This window comes from Antedon mediterranea, chromosome 2 (genome assembly GCF_964355755.1).
Source record: "Antedon mediterranea chromosome 2, ecAntMedi1.1, whole genome shotgun sequence".
Classification (NCBI taxonomy): domain Eukaryota; kingdom Metazoa; phylum Echinodermata; class Crinoidea; order Comatulida; family Antedonidae; genus Antedon; species Antedon mediterranea.
In genome coordinates, this window is record NC_092671.1 from 35,612,222 (window position 1) to 35,622,173 (window position 9,952).

The following is a 9,952-nucleotide window of genomic DNA, read 5'->3' on the forward strand; positions in this document are numbered from 1 at the left end:
ATTACGTAATTATAAGGAGAATTCGATCATACCGCCAATAAAACTCATCGTACTAGAGAAATCACTAACAAAATGAACACAGTAATCAGACCGATATGCAATTTTTACCATGGTTTATATCAACCTTTGAACTATTTTGATTTGAAATATATAGTTAGTATCTTAAGTAATTTGGTGTGTGTTTTGTAAAAGGTGGAACATATGTAATGGTTCTGCATCATTCATTTCATTTCATTTCATTTCTTTATTCGACAACATCGTCGTCATCATCGTCATCATTATCATCATAATAATCATCATCGTCATCATCATTATTATCATCATCATCGTCGTCGCCATCGTCATCGTCGTCGCCATCGTCATCGTCGTCATCATCATCGCCCTCATCATCATCATCATCAGCATCATCGTCGTCGTCATCATCGTCGTCATCGTTGTCGTCATCGTTGTCGTCATCGTTGTCATCATCGTCATCGTCGTCATCATCGTCATCGTCGTCATCATCGTCATCATCATCATCATCATCACTATCTTGTCACAGTCTTTGGTTTCATCTTCATCATTTTCAACCTCACTATAGTCTTATTTATCACCATTGTTTTATTTTTGTTTTTGCGTCCTCGTCGTTCCTCTTCATCATGACAATCCGGATCACCGTGACCATAAAGAAAGGCCTAAATATTGTTGTCATTTCCACCGTCTTATATTAATTCTACGTATACAAGAACTTCATTTTAATCCAATCCAAAATCACAATTAAAAAAGGATCGACAGTTGTTCAAAATAAAGTATAAATCTTGTGACCTTTACTCTTTGCATTACACGTCATTAGTTGACCTTTACCATTTTGTGTACACGTTTTTGTTCAGAAATTGCTGTTTTAGTGTTGCTTGAGGTTCTGACGTAATCGAATTTCGTAATTGTTTAACGGCTTTCAGAAGTTCTAACTACAGTTCCGCCCTCAACACAATAGAACTGTTAATAGGATTACATCTAGATATTTTTGAAACACATTGGCTCTAACTGTAGCAAGAATTCGACCATTTTCGGAGATAATGAAATTTGTTTGATAAGCATTAAGTTCATTTTAGGCTATTCTGTGTTTGAAGGCGAGCTTCAAGCGGTCAATAATAAATGATAAAATGGATAAATGCACGTTTCGTCGTGTGTCGTGTTGATTTATACATACGTCACCGTTAAGATGCTCAAATTAAGAGTACAATTTATGTGTATAAAACCATGTTAATGCTGTACTGTGTAAACAATTTGGTCCAAGTTATTAATATATATATATTTATGCTATATAAATTTATAATGTATGTAGGCCTATTACCGATTATATTCATCAAAACATTATTGTTAATAGCTTTATTGTTTTAAATTTATAATATGCTTTTTTCCTTCCGCAACATATTTTTCTTAATTTATACAATTCTTTTATTCTTCCTCATTTGCAATATTGTAAAATTATCTAGGCCGCCGACTTTACCACTAATATAGAAATTCGTAAGTTTCTTTTGATTCTGTTTCTGATCCCTGAAAAAGTGAAACTTGTTGTAAATATGTGCTTGTTTTTTTTTCTTTTTTTCTTAAACTTTTTCAAATAAATGTTAATGAAATCTGAAATCTTATAATTGGAAATGGAGGATGTAGGCCTATTGTATTGTTATTGTTGTTGTTGTTATTGTTGTTGTCGTCATTGTTGTTGTCGTCATTGTTGTTGTCGTCATTGTTGTTGTCGTCATTGTTGTTGTCGTCATTGTTGTTGTCGTCATTGTTGTTGTCGTCATTGTTGTTGTCGTCATTGTTGTTGTCGTCATTGTTGTTGTCGTCATTGTTGTTGTCGTCATTGTTGTTGTCGTCATTGTTGTTGTCGTCATTGTTGTTGTCGTCATTGTTGTTGTCGTCATTGTTGTTGTCGTCATTGTTGTTGTCGTCATTGTTGTTGTCGTCATTGTTGTTGTCGTCATTGTTGTTGTCGTCATTGTTGTTGTCGTCATTGTTGTTGTCGTCATTGTTGTTGTCGTCATTGTTGTTGTCGTCATTGTTGTTGTCGTCATTGTTGTTGTCGTCATTGTTGTTGTCGTCATCGTTGCTGTTGTTATTGTTATTATGTGTATCACTACATACGTCACGTGTGCATCTTGTATGTTTATCAACACGTCACTGGTGTGTTGAGTCGAGTACAGACTACATGTTGTACACATGGCAAATTAAACACGTTTAAAACCTAAACGTGTCTCTACATTGCTCAACATGTTTAACATTCAACACGTCACTGATGTGTTGAGTTGAGTACAGACTACATGTTCTACACATTGCAAATTAAACACGTTTAAAACCTAAACGTGTCTCTACATTGCTCCACATGTTTAACATTCAACACGTCACTGATGTGTTGAGTAGGATACAGACTAGGCCTACATGTTCCACACATGGCAAATTAAACACGTTTAAACCTAAACGTGTCTTTATATTGCTCCACATGTTTAACATTACATGTTTAACATATCACTATACATACTACATACAGCACGTGTGCATCTTCTATGTTTAGATATCACTCTTCTCATGTTACGTCTAATTGCCAATATACCCTCCCTTGGTACATCTTACATAGTTGACTTGGAGCGATAATGATCGTACGAAATATAGGCCACGGGATTGAAATAGACAAGAACCGGCGTTAACAAACGCCGCTAGTGCCAGGCGACGAAAGTAATAAGCATTCCCTTCACACCATTGATATGTTTTAAAAAAAGGAACTGTCGCCTGATGAAATGTAAATGAACGAAACATTCTATCAGTAACACTTGCACTTATCCATGGTTTAAAACGGACTAAAAGCTATCTCAGTTTACAGTGAGAAATGGTGGGTGGAGAGGTATCACTGTAAAAATAGTGTTTAGATCTTAAACATGTATTTTGTACCCATTTTTTCCATACATTTATCCGTAAAAATGTTAGGATATGAATATGTTTAGGTTCTAAATACATTATAAACATGTAGTCTGTATCAACACATCAGTGACGTGTTGATGGTTAAAAAGCATATGTACGCAACGCTAAACACGTACCTAAACATGTTTACTGAACATAATAGTGACATGTTGACTGCTAAACGAGTGGAGGAAAACAACATGTAGCTATAAACACGTTTAGGTTTTAAACATGCTAAACATGTAAGGAAAGAGATGAATGCGGAGAGAATGACTGAATATAGGCCTACTTCTGGAGGCGACCTGCAAAATTGGCGGTCAAGAGCCAAATCCCCAAGCAACTCTCTTTTTTTACAGATATTAATTTATACTTCAATGTAGAACTACCGCATACGATTGGTTTATTGCATTACTTTAAATTATATTTTTTATTATATTATGATGACTGCTTATACGTTTTTGTATTTCATATGGAAAGTCTGGAAATAATAATGTTTCACAAGATTATTGATCTGAAAAAAAATCAGTCATTCCGTGTCCATCAATAAAGCATAATACTGTAATACATGCTTTGATTAGCGATGTGGTATTTAATTTATAGTTAAATCGAAAATATCAATCAATCTTCTTCCCATTAATCACAACATTAATGAAACCAGGGAAGAGTGATAGTAATTTCACTCTTTTCTGATAAAACCACGTTTTGATTTTTGCGTCGATACGACTGAGTATAGCGTGCAGGGGATACGGATTTGAGTTCTTTAAATTAGTTAAAATATTTACAGAAGAATATAGCTATCTTTTATATACCATCAATGCTTGCTAATGGTTAAACGCCCTGTAAAAACAGCGTGGGGCTCCACACAATGGCAAATTAAACACGTTTAAAACCTATATGTGTCTTTATATTGCTCCACATGTTTAACAATCACCACGTCACTGATGTGTTGAGTTGGATACAGACTACATGTTTAGAATGTGTCTAGACACGTGTGTGGAAAAAGTGGGTACAAAATAGGCCTACATTTAAGATCTACACACTATGTTTACAGTGTAATTAAATAAACAATGATGAACGAATATGAAATTGTTATAAAATAATTTATTAAATGTTGACTGTGCCGTTGATATAGCGCCACTATCGAAAGTATCGCTGCAAATTGCTTGAAACAGTGACATTATAGTTTCACAATTACAGACCGTACAATTTAGCAGGGGTCCAATCTTGTACGCTGTTATTGTCACTTGGTTAGGCATAGACCAATGACAGCCCGTCTATAGATGACGTCAATATTAATGTAACGTTAACAAAATGCGGTACGAGGTTTGCGAATGCAATAAGCAAAAAGCATTCGTTACTATCCGTTGGGAGACAGCGGATGCACTCGCGAAAAGCAGATTCTTCGCCACAGAGAATATTAGATCATTTTTTGCAATCATATCGTGTTTACTTCCAGGGTAGCAACACTTTTTATATACTTCTTCTTTTAGGATCGTGATATATTTGCCATCTGTACCTGTTTCATCCAAGTATCAAGTAACAGGTGGGTTACCGTTTAATTTTATAATATTTTAACTTTTTTATAAACGATACGATAATCTGTAGTATATTTTTAGTTGTTATTTCTGTTAGGTTACAATAAGTCTACAGAAAACATACATGATGATAATATAATATCTTAAGTTCAATGAGGTCGGATTTAATATAAACTATAATAAACTACATATTAATTTTACTTTGTTATTGTCACGATAATTTTATTTATCAAAGTATCCTCTTTCGGGATTTGCATCATAACATGTGATTTTTCTAGCGATACATGTATCTATGTTGCAATGGATATGATTATGTACACGGCCGTAATTTTGTGATATAATACAATTTTAGTGTTCTTCGTTTATCACATAAGGGCATTTATTCTCTCGGGGATTTCTGAATTAGAAGCTGTTACATTTTATTTTCGTGAAACGTAAAGTTTTCCGATAATAAAGTATAAACTTTCTTGATTTTTCTTCGTTTAATCGAAAGAAACCAGCAGGATTTTTAGTTAAGAACACGCAAAGACACGACGGCCGCACTGGAGATATAATGGCACGTTCGTTGTATTCGCGCGCTGGTGGAAACACTGATGAAAACTGCTAGGTTTTTTTTCGCGCGCGCTGAAATACTGATAAAAATGTCACGGCTTTATTACACGTGCGCTGAAAACTGCATGGTTTTTTATACGCGTGCTCTGAAATACTGATAAATGACACTGATTTTTAAATCATTTTCAAAAAGATACAAAATAAGTTTATCAAATCAATATAGTATCAACATTTATTTATTTTTAATTTATGTATATATATTTTTTTCTTTTTCGTATTCGTATTTAATGTTATATCTTGGGCTGGGTCAAACTTAAAGTCTGACTTAAATGACACCCCCCTCCCCACATGATTACTTCATTGTATGTATTATCCTGTATGTTAATATATTGTGGAAATGAATTAAATTGAAAACACACAGTACCAACACTATTTGTTCCATAACTAGACCTATATTATATACTGCATTCTTAGCGGCCTAATTGCCCATGAACCACATTTGACAGTATCGGAATTTATATATTACCACACTCATTAAAAATAGAAAATGTATTAGGAATATCATATAATTTGATCATCTAATATCATTATGCTTTTTATTAGATATTAATGCATTTATCCAGGTGTTATGTTCCCCTGTTTGTAATAAATAATTATGATAGTAGAGCAGAGCCGTCGCACATATCGGCATGTCTGGATATGTATATAGGAGAAAATCGGATAGCGCAGCTTATATAGTCTGGCCATCTTGCGCTTATAATGGAGCAATTATTAGCAGTACGAGAATTCGCTTACTCTACGGTACTGTTTTATAGCTTGCAATATTAAACTATATTACATTAATTCACATCTTCTTGTAACGAAATTGATGCGTGAGTTTTATTTGAACGTGTCCTTTGTCGGTACTCGAGTCTTGGTAATTCAAAAAGTAGTAAACAAACGTAGAATCTAATATAATACGTCTCAGATAACAGAAACTGCTTCATTTTTAACCAATCTATGTAATCTGTGATTCATCTATCTACTTTAATTTGATCGTCGCAATTAGTGGTTAGTGGTTCACTAGATTTAATACTAAGATTTAAATTGCCTTAAAATTAAACTAAACTATTAAAGACACGTTTATGTACGGTCGCTACAATAAATTGAACCACCAGTACAGGTTTGGAATTTGAAATTTATTTTATTAGGCCAGAATTACGTGATTACTTTGTATTTGCTTGGTTCCCACTAAAACGCAACGCAATGACGTAACGCAAAGCAAAGTGATTTGACCAATCTCAAGCGATGGATTATTCGAACAGTCGCGTGTCGTTGGTCAACTCGCTTGCGTTGCGTCTACGTCCCTTGCGTTGCGTTCTAGTGAAAACCAAGCTTTATACATTTCTCTAGATTTCTAGCTAGGAAGGTTAAAGGTTACATTCTCTTGTTACAACTCCAAACTCTGGAGATTTACCACTACAGCATTATTTATTATTATTATGGAAACATAATATACACATTATTTCATATAAAATGAAAACTGCGTATGTTTTTCAAAATTATACCATATTAATATTTATCACATTATGTTACATACCAGTTATGATACCAGCATATTTTACTCATAAACTATTTTATCCCATTGTGACTGTACTTGTACCAAATGTGACAGTTTAAACCAAGGAGGAAATAAAATGAAGCCAAAGTGCAGTTAATTCTCATAAAAAGAAGAAAACAACTTTTAAAAAACGTTCAAATGAATTTTGTTTTTAACGTAAAAAACCCGTAAAATAATAACGTTGCATATGTTCATTGTTTTTTTTTTAATTACCACACAAGGAACGAACACAACAATGTATACAGTCAATTCTGGATTGTGATTGGATAATAGTTTGTGATTTATGGTTGATGAAGGGAGTTGATTGGTCAATTATGTGTGGTTGACAACTACGAAGCAAGTGATTGGTCAACTTAATTTCGTTGTTGTTTTAATACTGATTCAGCTGGCACACAATAATATAATGAGCGATATCATAATCATACTCTGAACATTTTCAGCGTAAACAAATATCCAGGTTAAAAAAATGTTTTTATCGTTTTCCCCAACGTTCCATTTCCGCGTATTATGTAATGCAGAGATAACATGTGCTTTAAATTTAGTATAGCTCTATTTTTTGTACTGATGTATTTATTTTTTAACTACTTTGAACTGTGTTACTTTAAAGAATAATGTAAATAAGTGAGTGGCAAAATGTGGAAAGTCATCTGATATTTCTCAGTAATAAAACGTTAATAGCATAAGATTCTATCTTTAGTATCTTTTGATGGCTTAATAGAATTAAATAGTTTGATATCTTCACATTGTATGTGCTTTTTGATTGGTTGTTATGCAACAACACGGTTACTTCGTATTTGTTACGGGGCGCCGTTTGGAACATTTCTCATGTTGTCAAGATAATGGCATTCTGTAGTGACAAATGACATGACAAAATAACACTCTGTCGACAACATCTTTAAATCAATCAGAAATCAATCAATCAGAAAAACAATATTCACTTTTGCACCAAACTACAGACTATTATTATTTATTATTGTTGTTGTGGTGTAATTAGTTTTTGTCTTCTACTGGGTGACCTTTTCAGTAAAAAAAAATGTCCCAGAGTGTCCATAACTGTTTAATGGGCAATAATATTAAGTTATCCTTTGGAAAATATCTTTACAAGATACAAGAAAAACTGAATTATTTTTCTTCGTAAAAAACAAAGAAATGTCGGTTGTTAGCAAATCCGATTAAAAAGATACATATACATAAACGGGCTAAAAATATGACAAAAAATGTAAAATTATATACAGTAACCCTAGGTTACGGTGTAATTGTATATTTTTACTTATCCCAATGAAATGTTAACAAAACGTACATGCAATCGAATGTGATGTGTTACGAAACAACTCCATTGTAATATATATGTACACCGAGTATAAAATTGGAATTAATTTGTTAAACATCCGCTACAATACCTTCTAAAACGTTGCAATGAAATGTAACGCATTACCAATCAGTATAAATTAATAGATTATTTTAGAGACATTTTACAACGCCAAGAAACCTGCTGTAAATACTGTTCCGACAGTGCTGTAAATCACGTAAGATTATGAACTACACACGACGCAAAACATAAAAGTAAATGAATGGCACGCAACAGTATTTAAGCACTCGTGTCAAACCGAATGTTCATGCGAATAGTCGTTAAAACATACTATAATGCCTCGTTTTCTGCTCCAAAGGCGTAAATTCGTAAAACTGGTTTTCTAGGACGATAAATAATATACTGTTTTTTTCTACAGAAAACAACATGAAGTAAATCAATTTTCATTCTAAAGCTGTAAATTAATTGGATTATTTGATTGATAAATAATATTTGCCTAAGTCCAATAAAATTATGTCATGGTCGATAAGAACATTAACATAATTAGTTGTTTTCTGTATAAAATGTATACTTTCCGTTCATTATCGTTCGTTAAATATGCCTACATCACAGATCCAGAAACCAAAATACTTTCCATTAAAAATACATATCAATATTTATTGTTATAGTCATTAGTAATAACATAACATAATGCACTTATCAATTTATCGTACATTCTACATAGGCCTAAGTGACTACTGAAAGTACGTACATAGAGCTCTGTCTACACTATCAAACTAGTTTGACAACAAACAAAAGTGTGATGTTTCCAAATATAGTAGTGATATGCTCAAATATGGTAGTGATATGACATCATGTCCATAAGTGGGCACATCACATTTTTGTTAACATGTGATAGTGTAGACAGAGCTTTAGGCCTACTACCATGGCAAAGCTTTTTCAAATTTACTAAAACCACACTGCATTTATTTGTCAGTCATATTCTTCCCACTGTATGCTTTGTTCCACACTTTAAATACGTTTAACCAAGCCTGACGACCACACAGCTGCTGAATATTTACAACAACAATTTCATTACTATCAATATTCATTAGAGAACTGATTACTAATTCCATTATCGATTAGTTTCCATCTACCTGAACACTGTGAATACCTGTTGTCTAAAAAACATCAAGACATTAGCGATTGTTATTGTTATTTTAAAGCATCGTGCATCCCGATTAAAATCGACGTTATCGGTGTACCTTTGGAGTCCTCTGTTTTCACTCTGAACACCAGAGGCTTTAAAAAGAACATTTTGAAAACAATACAATCTGCACATGTACTAATTCGATTTCCAAACAATAGTTCAAAACAATACAATAATTACATAACGTGTCAATCTGCTTTTTGCTTGATAACTGAATATATATGAACAAAATTAAAAGTATCTTTATGTCACCGATCCTTTATATTTTATCTTAATTTTGTTGCGTCATAGTTCTGCACTGAGCTATGAAGAAATGAAATGTCATGTGACACTGTATACATTCAGCAATATTCTTATGCTACTATAAATCTCTGTCTACACTTTCAAACTTTATGTGACAAAAAAATGTGATATGCCCATATATGGACATGATGATGTCATATCACTACCATATATAGCCATATCACTACCATATTTGGGCATATCACACTTTTTTGGTCAAACTAGTTTGATAGTGTAGATAGAGTTTAAAGCTCTGTATACACTATCAAACTAGTTTGACCAAAAAAAGTGTGATGCGCCCAAACATGGTAGTGATCTGTCAAACTAGTTTGATAGTGTTTGACAAAGCTTTATGATAACATTTTCCTAATATACACTAGGATCCGCTTATTTCACCGATTGGAATCCCGATTTAATACTTGCACCAACAGGATTGTAATTGTAGTTTTGCGTCAGGGAGTTGACGCAAAAGTAGGGCAAAACATGTAATTACTCAACTCCCTGACGCAAAACTACAATTACAATCCTGTTGGTGCAGTACCCGC